This window comes from Motacilla alba, chromosome 5, assembly GCF_015832195.1.
Source record: "Motacilla alba alba isolate MOTALB_02 chromosome 5, Motacilla_alba_V1.0_pri, whole genome shotgun sequence".
In the NCBI taxonomy this organism is placed as follows: domain Eukaryota; kingdom Metazoa; phylum Chordata; class Aves; order Passeriformes; family Motacillidae; genus Motacilla; species Motacilla alba.
The window spans coordinates 58,664,581-58,677,140 of record NC_052020.1 but is presented as its reverse complement, the minus strand read 5'-3'; the positions used below and the strand labels follow the sequence as shown (position 1 = coordinate 58,677,140).

The 12,560-nt window shown below is 49.5% G+C and overlaps 1 protein-coding gene across 1 annotated transcript in view; it reads left to right on the top strand.

The window, feature by feature from the left end:
- Positions 1-620: 620 nt before the first annotated feature.
- KTN1 (kinectin 1) overlaps positions 621-12,560 on the top strand; it is a 78,423-nt gene continuing 66,483 nt past the window's right edge. The window contains exon 1 of the mRNA XM_038137815.1: positions 621-643. The gene's annotated coding sequence lies outside the window, so the exon portion shown is untranslated. The remainder of the gene's footprint in view (positions 644-12,560) is intronic.

Here is a 12,560-nt window from a genome sequence, read left to right as displayed (position 1 = left end):
AGATCCCTGGGCATCGCGGTCTGGGGGAACTCGGGGTGGGTGATCCCTGGGGATCCCTTCCTGGTGGAAGTCTAGGTGGGCGATCCTCAGGAAGAGGTGAGGGATTGCAGCATGGGAGAGCTTGGGGGTGGTGGGATCCCCACGTGGGTGGGTGATCCCCGGGGATCCCCGCGTGGGGGGAGTCTGGGTGGGTGATCATTGGGATCCCTGTGTGAGGGAGTCTCGGTGGGTGATGGGGGGAGTCTGGGTGGGTGATCCCCGGGGATCCCCGCGTGGGGGGAGCCCGGGTGGGTGATCCCCGGGGATCCCCGCGTGGGGAGCTCGGGGGGCGATCCGCCAGCGCACGGCGGGCTGCGGGTGATGCACCCACACACGTGGCAAAGCCGGGCGGGCGCTCCCCGCTCCCGGGGCTCCCCCGCGGCTGGGCTGCGGCCGCGCTCCGCGCCGGGCAGGGCCGGGCGGTGCCGGGGGCTCCCGGCCGGGGCGGTGCCGGTGCCTTTAACGCGCGGGGGGGCGGCCGCAGGCGCGGCGGACGTGCGGGGCCGCCTCCTCCCCTTCCTGCCGCCCGCGCCGCGCAGCACCGGCCGCTCCCGCTCCGTCCCCGCAGCCCCGGCCCGGCACGGCCCTGCCCGCCGCCGTCTCGGTGAGTCCCGCCCGGGGAGCGCCGCGGGCCGCAGCGGGGCCGGGCCGGGCCCTCCCGGCGAGGGGCGGCGGGCCCAGGCCGCGGCGGGCCCGGGGCTGCGGCCCGGCCGGGGGGGGGGGGGGGGTGGTCCGGGCGCGGCCCCACGGCGGGGAGAGCGGGGAGAGGTCGCTGCCGTGGGGCCGGCGGGGTTCGGGAGGCTCCGGTGGGGCTCCTGTGGGGCTCCGGTGCTTCCCGAGCGCATCGCCCCGGAGCCGGGGCAAGCGGGGCAAGCACGCCGTGTCCGCGCTGCTCCCGGAGCCCGCTGCGTTAAACCGCCCCTGAGGGGCGGCTGGGCGGCAATTGCCAGCCGCAGTGGGGGTTCGGAGCGTTCCCCGCGGCTGTCGGAGCCCCGGGTGAGGTTTGGCGAGAGGCGGCTGCTGCAGCAGCGCCCGGGTGGCCGTAGGAGCTTTAATGAGCCGTGCGCTTCATTACCGCGATCCGGGCCGCCTTGGTGGCCGTGCTGGTGTCAGACGCTCGCAAATGCTGCTCCCTACCCTCGTAGGTGATGGTGTTGTCAGTGGTGTTTCATTCCTGAGGTTGCCCGTGCCCTTTGGTCCAGCCCTGGTACGGGCTGTGTGCAGCTCTGTTAACCCGGGAAGTGTTCATGCCCCCATCAGCTCTCCTCTGCTCACGGCTGACTCCCTCCTTCCAGCCTGCAAGTTATGGAGAAGGAAAGAGGAGTTAAGGTGGCAAAACTGCACCTTTTGTACCCGGCTGCCTTCAGCTGATGAAGTATTTTAATTGAGTAGGTGGTTATTAAGAATAACGTAGCTTAGCATCTTTTCTGCATTAGACAGTGACAAGTTCTGCTCTCCAGTGATGTGCATCCACCCGTGTGCTTTAGGTTTGTCATTTTATGACCTTTTTTTCCCCACACCCCCGCTAAGGCAGTGCTGCGTATTTTGAGGTCGCTGTTAGAAAACCTCAAAGATAATTTCTCACTTTGTGGAAGAGGAGCTGAGCCGATTCCCTGCTCTAGGTCTTCTCTCTTTAAAATTTTCCCTTTTTCCCCCATGTTCCTTTAGTGTTTCTGTTGCTGTCCACCAACACAAATGGCATTTTAGGTGACATAACTATTCTATTTAACATCTCTTTACCTATGACAAGGCAAAAATCTCTGGCTAGGCAGTCTGAACTGCTTGCTGCAAAAGTTGAGAAGGGATTCAGTTCATATGTTCCACCTCCTTTCAGGTGTTTTTCCTTGCCTTTTCTCTCTGTGGATCACTGTCATCCTCCTGCTTGGCTTGGGCTGGAAGCATTTCTCTGCCTTGTGGACCTCTTGCCTGTAACTGCGCTGTAATTTCTGCCCTCGAACAGGCCATGCAACTCGCTTTACCACATATTTTTTCTCTTGCCTCATATGCTGATGCTGCTTTCTGCATACTGTCATTAAAATAACTTTTGTGTGTAACTGCAGCAGTGAAAGGTTGGGGATTGGAAAGAAACACTAATTCTCTGGTGGAGTTATTACCAAATACCTTTTTTGGTAGGTTTTTTCTTTTCACCTCCCTTTTCTAGCTGCTCTCAAGAAGATGCTTGCTGCTCTCAGAAATAGCAGCAGTAGGCTCTGAAGGGCACAATGAGATTTTGATTTTATCCTTTATCCCCTGTCACAGACCTGATGACTACTTTGTTTCTGAAACCCCTTGAAGAAAAGGGAAGGACTTAGTCAAGCCTGTGTAAAGCTGTGGTGTTGCTTGGTTAGCTCTGTAACAGCTTTCATTTGCGTCATCTGCTTTTGCTGTGGGAGATTTGGTGGTTATGGCTCAAAAATGTCTAATCATTCTTGACCCTGGGTGCTGTAAGCCTAGGACTAAAAAAAAAAATCCCTCAGGAACTGGAATTCCCTGTGAATTTCAGAGGTGCTGGCCAGGTCTGTGTTTAAGCTACACTCAAGATCCTGAAGTGTGAGGACACAGGGGACAGGACATGTGTTTTATTTTAAGCATCAAACTTGGTTGCTCCTAATCCCTTCCCGTGCTGCTGCCAAGGCACCCACCTCTCACCATTGACTTTGTGAGGCTTCAGCTCCCAAGTTTAGTTCCCTGGTCATAGCCCAGTGACGTGCCTGAGTAAATAGTGTGAATGCCCCCTGTGCTGTCCTGCAGGGATGGGGAGGAAGCAGAAGGCAGAGTGGCAGGAGGAGGTAATTCTTCATCCCACTCTTCACTCCAAAAGCTGTGGCAGCAACCCAAATCAAGTTTAGTTTCCCTGTTTTTAGCACCCATCCGTGCTGTGGATGCCTTTCATAACACAACTGCTTCCAAGGTGAAACTCGATCGGTTTATTCTTTCTCCATCTCAGCAGGAGAGCTGTTGGAGAACCTCCTTGAAGTCTTGAGCAGTTGCTGAATTTCCATCCTCACGGTGCTCGTGGCCTGTCTGTGTAATTTGTTTTTGGTTCTAGCGTTTCCATTTGGTTTCAATGATTGTTTTCCCTCCCTGATGTAATTAGAGCAATTGGATCCCCTCTTGACCCCTTGTTTTCGTAGGTTAAACAAGTCGAAGTCTTTAAGTCTCCTTGAGTTGTTGTCTTATCGATATTCTCAGCATTTCCTTGTCAGCAACAACCTTTTGCCTTTACCCATCAGAACCTTTTCAATATAAAGGGAGTTTTTTTGCATCTGTGTTTAGCACCTCCTGCTCTGCATTGGCAAAGCAGCAGGATTGGGTTATTTTTAAAAGCAGGAATATTTTGGAGGGGGCTGATTGCTGCACTAAGCTCACAAACTTTTTGACATTCCTCGGGTGATTGTTTCAGGCTAATGAGACAGGGAGTTGCTGGGCTAAATCTGTCCCAGACAAATCACTTCTTGTTAATGACTGTGCATAAACTATGGAGATGATAAATTGGAGAATTACCAGCCCATGACTCCTAGGAATCTGCTTCTCCTCTCATGTTATACAAGATGTCCAAGCAAATAAAACACATGGGGACTTTTAAAAAAAGGAGAAGTATTTATTTATGTTTTAAGAAATGTAAAAGCTTCTTCCTGTTCGCATGCCTGAACTACAGCTGGTGGCAGGAGAGAGGGTACTTGGGAGCTTTGAAAACTTCCTATTTCTTGCCAGAATGGATCCTTTAAAGTATCTTCTTACAATGTGGACTCTTTGGCACTTTTTCCAGGCTGATGCCTGTGGTCTGCAGTTTGGGAACACATCTGTGCCTGCTGGCGTGGGCACTGCCTTAGAGACTGATTCCTTCTTTTTTTTTTTTTTGCCCCATTTCTAGTGATTTCAGAGCAGGAGCAGCAGCCCTTTCATGGATAAGCACCATGCATTGATCTGGGCTCTGCTGCTTCCAGCTGAGGAATTGTTTTTTACCTGGTGGATGGAAGAAGCAGAGTGGATCCAGGTGCTGCTCCGAGATAGTGCACAGGCATCTGTTATTCCTGCCATTCCTCTGCAAGAGGTTTTTTTTTTTTCCCCTCTTTGTGAGACCTAAGTAGCACCTGGGCTGGGTTCCCTGTGTGTGAACTTGTCCTCTCCTGGTCACTGCCGTGCCTGTGTGCAGGACTGCTGCATCTAATTAGATTAGATGAATATTAGAATGAATAAGTGAATCTAGATAAATGAGCTTACAGGGGCACTGTCGGGTCAGCTCAGTCCCTAAATATAGGTCCTGGGCAGAGGGCAGGTTTGGTGCAGGATCTCTCCATAAAGCAAAATTAAACAGAGATCTCCTGGGAGTGCATAAATTCTGCTGCCTTGGCCATCTTGTCAGCCTGGATGCTCCAGTGTCTTGGTACAAGAAATACCAAAGTCCACCCAAATACGAAGATTGTTTAATTGAAGCTTGGGTGTGGAGTTGGAAGGGGAAGTCCTGGCAGTGGAAACTCTAATAATCTGAGGTGCTAAAGAATGCAAATCTCATGATCCTTTTTAATGCTTCCAATTTAACTAGAGATGAGGAGTTTTTTTGTAGTTTTTTTTTTTTTTTTTTTTTTTTTTTAATCTTTTAGATACTGTAGAAAACAGGGAGAAAGAGGAATGGTATCTATTACATGAAAACTCTGGAAACAATCTCTAACTGCACTAACACAGATAAAGAACATTATCTCCTTGCCACTATGTGATGCAGAGAAGTAGTTTCAACCTTTTTGGGTGCTTCAAGCCTTGAGTTTTGCTGTGAAATGAGTATGGGGTAGGAGGGAGAGGAGAAGGGCAGGAGCTGTAAAGTTTTTGGGGTAATCAAAGTTACTTCTTTGCAGCTCTCCTCCTTTTCTGCAATGCTCTGTTTTTGTTTGTGCTTTGTGACCACCCTGCTTAGCACAATCCTCAGCTCTAAATTGCTGTTACTGAAGAGAAGTAAAAGTAGTTTCTTCCCCTTTTCTTCCCATGAAGATTTATTTAGAGGAATAGTATTTTTTCTGTTTCACACGAAAGCTGATCTGTGCTTGTGCATCTCTGGGGCTGCATTGTAACTCGGAGAAAGTGTCTGTAAATCAGTCATGTGGACGAGCTACTCCTTTTGTTGCTCTAATAATCCCTAATATAAATAGTGTTGTCCTCTGCTTGCATTTACAGCTCTTTGCTCTCAGGTGTGCAGGATTTTCAGTGGCAGTGAAACACAGGGAATTTGCAGGGTTTTTTCTCTTTTTCCATCGGACACTCATCCTCCTGGCTGATCCCTCTGCCCGGCTTCCCTGTCTGGATCTGCTCACAGCCAGGCAATCCTGCAAATCACTGCTCTGCTGGAGCTGCTGCATCACAGCTCCCCTGCTGCAGGAAGCATCTTTAAGCCCTTTTATGCTGTGAAGTTGAGGAAATAGAGCAAAACTCCTGTTTTCCTTCCAGTTGCAGTTGAATGGCTAATGGAGGAGCATCAGGGAAGGCTTTTTCTTCAGGTTGTGTTGATGGTGTTCTGATGTTATCCAGCAAAACACAAGTCCTGATTTTGGGATTACACCTATGGATTGAATAGGTGACCTTCTCAGCCTGCCTGTCTGGTGTCCAGCTCGCCAAGCATGTGTTGAATGACCCAGGGAAAATCAAGCTGGAGTTCAGAAGTACGTGGGTGTCAGAGGCTCTTAAAGCCTGGTATATTTATGCCCGTGATTCATGGTGCTTCCAAAAACAATCCAGCTCTCGTCCTGCAGAGGGGAAGTACCTCAGTCCAGTGTTATCAACTTTTGCTTAGCTGCCAGAGCAATATAAACTCAACCAGAGTTATTTTGGGCTCCTTATTCTTTGGCTTACAAATCCCACCCTGCAAGTTCCTTGTAGAAGAAATGCTGGCTTAATTCTGTTTTACACTCTCCTGTATGGACTGCAAACATTTAGCAGAGTATTTTATTTCAAGGCTGTGACAAATTTTAGTACAGCTCGTTCCTTTCTGTGGTGTGAAAAGGTGTCTTTTGTCCGCCTGTGACCACACAGGAAGGAAGTTGTTGAGTCTGGGAGATAAAAGCTTTATCTCCTCCCCTGCAAGGGACAAGCTGCCCACTCCTAGGCTGGCTCTGCTCTGCTCTGTCCTGCCTGTAGTAGGGCAGAGAGGAAAATTTTCATGGGAAAATGTGAGTGCACTCAAAATGTGTTTGTAAGTGCGTAGCTGTCAAGGAAGATGATGACTAAGCTATTGCACAAGGTGCAGCTCTTCAGGGAGCTTGCCAGGATTGGATTGGATCATGACTGACTCATAAGAGAGCCTATAATATCAGTCTGCTCCTAATTTCATTATTACTGGTTTGATCTGACCACTGGCCATGACTACTTTTCTTTCCCAGCCAGTTTGCTGCGGGGTTTTACGTTGGAAAGTCTACACTTGATGACAACAAATTAAAAAGTCCAATTTTTTGGAGGAAGTGAATGGTTCCCAGGCCTTGGGTGGGAAGTACTGCGTGGCAGGAGTGTTTAAGCTGATGTCTGGCATTTGGCTCACGTGGGTGTTTCTCCATCAGGCACCTGCCCTGTGCTGCTGCCAGGCTCTGGCATGGCACTTACCTGCCCATTTTACAGAAGGGAAAGCAAAGGCCAAGCAGCTGCAGGTGAAGATGCCCGGAGGTCACCAGCAGAGCAGCTGGTGGTGCCTTTTTCTTGGTCTCATCTGTGACCAGAACCCCTGGCAGTCAGCTGGTGGGTGAGCTGCGTTGTCAGATAGTGACAGGACAAAGGGGGATGGATTTAAACAAAGAGAGGAGAGATTTAGATTAGATATTAGGAAGGAATTGTTCCTTGTGAGGGTGGTGAGGCCTTGGCACAGGTTGCCCAGAGCAGCTATGGCTGCCCCTGGATCCCTGGAAGTGTTGCAGGCCAGGTTGGACAAGGCTTGGAACAACCTGGGATAGTTGCTCCATGGCAGGGGGTTGGAATGAGATGAGCTTTAAGGTCCCTTCCAACGCAAGCCATTCTGTGATGGGACATGGAGCTGCTTTCCTGCAGCAACCAGGACTGTTCCCATGAGCCCCTTCCTTTCAGGGTCTCTTCTCTGGTGTGGGTGGGAGGCCAGGGTTAGGGTTAGGGTGGTGGTTTGAAAGGCTGCCTTGGTGTTCAGTGCTGTTTTGCCCTCTAAGTCACCACTTAATGTTACAAGTGGACATCCCAGCTTGGCTTTCACCCAGGCATTGCCTTTAATTGTGTGTGAGGACCTAAAAACAGGTACATGAAACCAGTTGCAGCATCTCTGCTGCTCCTCTCTGCTTCAGCTCCAGGTGTATCTGAGAGCATCACCATGGCTACAGCAGCTCATAGCCACTGGAGCTTTAACAGGGCATTTTCAGATCTGGGAAGTGATCGGGGTTTAGGGTGCTGTGCCAGGAAGGGCCGTTTCCCCCAAGATTAGGTGGAAACTCCTTTGCCTCCTTCAGCTTGCTGTACTCCAGGGAGACTCCGTGTCCTGTCCTTGGAGCAGGCAGTGTCTGCGCTTCTCAGGGGGTGTGGTGCTGGGAACTGGCAGAAGATGGAGTTTGCAGGTCAGTGCTGTATCTCCTGTCACACCTGCTGACCTTTGCTTGGTTCCACACCTGTTGGCAGCATGTGTGGCTCCAGCTGTGATGGAAGGACAAAGGACTGAGTTGCTTTTTCTCTTCATGCAGCCCCGTTTTGGGTTTACAGCAGTGGAGCTCCATCAAGCTTTACTTCTCCAAGCTCCTGGAGAATTGTGCTCAGAAGGTTCCTCCCAACCCCGTCCCCAGCGTGGACAATGAGCAGCATTGTCCAGAAGAGAGGTGGAGGTGGCATCTCAAAGCCTTGGAAACCACCCAGCTGCCTGGAGGATTTATGGAGGTTTTGTTAGGATTTTATTGAGTTCTCTGGGCTTTCCCATGGCAGCTCAATGGGAGTACTGACAGTTTTTCCTTCTTGCCTTCACTTAAGGTCACTTCCATATCTTCAGCCTGTGCTACACCACCACTAGGATTGGGTTGCGTGCTAAATTTAGTGAACCTTTTTGCAGCTTGGTTTGTGTGTGTAAAGCCAGAGGGGTTTTTAGCAGCTTTTAAGGGGTTAGAGCCTGGTTCAAGATGCCCAACAAGGCCAGGCTTTCTTTGCACAGGTGGCAGCACCCCAGGCCAGGTGTGGGAGGGTTCTTCCCTGCCTCAGTGTACTTCCACACAGGGATTTGCTGGGGTGCAGAGCCCGTGGGAGGGAGGGAGGGCTCTGGAGGCACAATTAGAACTTGCATAATATGGTTTGCAGTCTGAGGCATGTGAGAAGTGCTGGTGAAGGGGTTGGGTTTCAGAAGTTTTAAAGGCTTGTGAAAATTCTCGATCAGATGTTTCCATTACAATCCTGCCTTTTTTGGCCCCCCCACCCTCCACCTCCATGTTTTTACCTCTTCTTCTATGCTGTTTGTGTGCCAAAAGAAGATTTTTTTTTTGGCTTCAGGTCTGGTGTACCTATTTCTCAGTAGATTTTTTAATCCCTGCTTGGCATCACAGGCTACTGGAGTCATAGTTTGAGATGTAACTTAAGTTGGAGGCAAATAGGTTTAGATCTGTGTGGTTGCAATGCAGTGTTTGTTCAATTCTTGCACCCCAGAGGAGGAGCAGATTGTGGGACAGCAAAGCAAAGGGAGTGAGAACCCAGAGAAGCGTGAGAGAAATGACCTCAATTACTCTGCATTTCTGTAGCTGAGCATTTTTAGGCCTTTTTAACAACCTGGCATGTTCTTGAGTTCAGATCAGTGCTGAGCACGTTGGGGCGGGTGTGTGTGCTTGTGTTAAGAGGCTGTTTTGGGGGCAAAACTCCGGGGTGTTGGATTCTTGACGTGAACTCAAAAACTCTTCAAATATGCATTTCACTGTTTCCAGTTTCTTTAGGAGACTCTTGCAGTCTTGGTCTTTGCGGTCACAAGTGGAAAGAACCAGGAAAGCTTTAGAGATGTGCTTTGAACACACCTTTTGCAGGGTTCTCGTGTGGTGTTGCCCAGCTCTCAAAATCGCACTGTGTCTGGGGGTTTGCAGTGAGCTGGACTGTGGAACTGGGACCAGTGAGGAGGGTTGCAGCATCTCCTGGCTGCTGCTGCTCAGGGGAGCATTAGCGACCCTCAGCATCACTCACCTGGGGCATCAACAGCTGCATGAGGAAGGTGGTAAAAGAAAGCTCCTTCAGTGTGTGCCTCAGGTGTGATTCAAGCGTTAAGCAAGTCTGTGGAGGAGCTGGAGCCTTTTCCCTGCTGCTGGAGGGGAGTCTGGTCCCCTCCTCTGGGTGTTTCAAGAGGGAAATACTGCCTCGGGGTCTGCTGAAACACTGTACTGATTCCTGAGAGCATGTGACCTTCTTAGGCTGCCTGCCAGAGCCTGAAGGATGAGGGTGATGACACCGTGAGGTGATACCAGCTGTGTCTCATTTCTTCAGCTGTGAGTGCCTTCAGCAGACTGGGCAATGAAGCACGGAGAGGTTAACAAGGTGAAAAGAAGCCTTGTGCTGTTCAGGAGCACATCTCCTTGTTGTGGAAGCTGGAAGGATGGCATCTCAGTGGAGCTGTGGCCAGTGAAATTCTTGTTGTAGTGCAGGAGGTGTTTTGGATGGATGATGAGGTGAGCTCTTAGTGCTGCCCTTGATAAATGAGATACGTGCAGTGTCTCAGAGGAGAGCAGAGAAAGGCCTTAGCACTTCACCTGCCTCAGCAGGGGAATGGCCACAGTTCAGCAGCAATTTCTAAAACTTCATGTTGTGCTTTTAAATAGAGTTACAAGTTCAAACTCATGATGCAGTTTATACTTTGAAATGCACTGGTGTAACTTGTGTGGTGCCAGTGCTTCAGGGATTGCTTCTAAAGCCTCTTTTGTTCCTAAACCATTTTGAAACTTTGTTTCTAACAGTATTAACAGCACCATAGTCTACAACGTGAGGGATCTGGCTTGGATATAGACGTGCTGTTTTTATGCCTGCATGATAATGTGCTTTAGGATAAATGTTTAAAGGACAGCTTTGCTATGGAGCAGTCGAAGTAAGTCATATCTGCTGTGGAAGTTTGTTCAGCCTTCAGCTGGTGCAAATTACTCCTGGAGCAGAAAGTCAAAATATCAGTGCTGTGGGAAGCCCCATCACCAGCAGGACCTTCTGTGGTCCAAATTCAGTTCTGAGCATACCTCTAAACATTCCCAGAGGGTTTGTAAGTAGAGTGTGAACAATGCTTTAATCTGGCAAATGCTTTTAAATTTAATTCGCAGTTGAAATAAAATCCACGCCTCTTTGGAGGTATCATTCCTAATGTCACTGTGGATTAAAACTCATTGATTGCTACTAGCAAAAGAATGAAATGAAACACATTGCCCCTGCTCCGTGCAGAGGCTGCAGATTGACCATTACAGCACCGAGCTGTAACATTGCTGGATTGAGGATTGAGAGTGTTTTCCCAACTTGCAGCCAAAATGCAGCCATGGCCCGTTGCTGCCCATTTGTTCCCAGGCCAGCATTGTCCTCTGGCTTCAGCCCCTCCCTGCAAGGTGGGAGCAGAGGAAGCTGGGCAGGGTCCTGTTCCTTGGGTGCAGCTCAGGGCAGCAGAGGAAGGGAGGGTAGCAAGTAATGCCTGCTCAAGCCTGGCTGTTCGGATTTTCCAGTGTTTTCGTGTCTTTCTGACCCACCACTGTGGTGTAGAGTATTAAAAGTAAAAATAGACCTGCTGATGCAGTGCTTAGCAGGCTGCGTGGGCTGAAGAGGAGGCAATTCCAGCCTCATAGTACTCCCTGAATTCTAGTTTGATAGTTGTGCATGTTGGTGATAATTTCCTTTATGATGCCTCTGTCAGCTTACAGGAACTTTGACTTCTCTGTTTTTAGTCTCTGTTCCTGCAGTCTCCCAACCTAAACTGAGGCTGCCCTTTTAAAATCTTGGTGTTGAGAAACTAACTGCATAGCCCTGACTTCTAAACTCTTGGCACATTTGAAAATTTATTATCACTCTGTGAACTTTGGTTGTTTAACTGGTGGATACTTTCCCCCCCCCCCCATTCTTTTGTTGTACTGTGTGTGGTGACAAAGAAGAAAGAACTTCCCTGTTGATTCCTCTCTGTTTGCAGCTGAAGAATTATCAAGACTCAGTCTGATGATGGGGTACAGCAGTCTTGTTTCACTTGCTGCCTTCTGATGCTCTCATTTAGCTACATCTGTGCCACATTGACAGTAGTTTTCTCTTTAGAGACAACTGAAATCACTCAACTGCTTAGACATAATGTGTGCAATAAATAATGTCTTGAGACTCCAGGTAGTTAGAAGAAACCACATGAAAGCATCTAGATCTGATATAATTCACAATCACTGAAGTTTTGATTTCCCTCTGAGCTAACAACTCTCCTCTGCCTTGCAGCCTGTTCCCAGCACAGCTCAATTTCATTTTCCTCTAGGAATTAGGATAGATGAGAGCATCTGTCTGCTGCTGGCTTCTCCTTTTGTCCATTGCTGTTCAACAATAGGATTGTCGAGTCACTGAGAGGTTAACGAAGCTTTTTTTTTTTTTGTCAGTGGTCCAACCTCTTTGTATAGCTGTGTGGAACAGCACACTGAACAGAAATAATGGGAAAATCTTGTTGCTGAAATGACTGGGGCTGTCATTTTGTGATACCAGGGTAAAGACCTGCTTAAGCTTCAGGCTTGTGGCTGTGTTATGGTGTGGCTGAGCACAAATCTCTCTGCAAGAACATTAAATATTAGTTTCTCTGTGTCTCCTTACGCCCAGCAGTGTTGGAGCAAGGGGAGGGAAGCTGAACCATTACAGTCTCTTCCCATTTAGTATTTAGAATGGTTTTGTTAAGAGCCTTTTGGGATTTGGCATTGGAAAAAGGGTGAATTGTAACCCTTAATTATGGAGTGTGGGAACAATTGGAGCTGGACAGACAGGCAGCAGTCCAGCTCCTCTTCCTGAGCAAGCAAAGCTTTTTGTGCTGTGCCATCCCACTGCACAAATGACCGTGCCGGGCTGTTGCTGGATTGATTGGTTTTGATCCCTTTTAGGAAGGGGTTTGGAAGCTCTAATTTTGGGTTTATCACAGTTGTCAGGCTCCTGCCCTGTTGCTCTGAGCGAGCCTGTTACCGTGGCTGCCCCAAAGAACTTCCCCTGGAGGGGGCGAGTGTGGGATTAAAACCCAGCTGTTAAATCCAGCTGAACTGGGACATCAGTGGCTGGGTTCAGTGACAAAGTTACTGCAAAGAAAGATGTGAAGATGCTGTGCTTTGCTCCTGCAGGGAACGGAGAGCTTTGAGGGGGGATTGAGCTTGGGATGGTGTGGGATGGGTGGCGCATGGTGAGCTGTGGCTCGCTGGATGTCACCTGGGACACTTTTCTTGCCCTGTCTCTTATCAGCTTGTGGATGAGGGCAGCCAGCAGAGCAGGGTGGCAGTGGGATTTCCAGGAGTGTTTGCTGGTGGCAGTGCTCCAAGAAACTCTCACCTTTTCCCTCCAGAGCACCTCTGCAGGCTGGGTTTTCCCTGCAGTTCAGG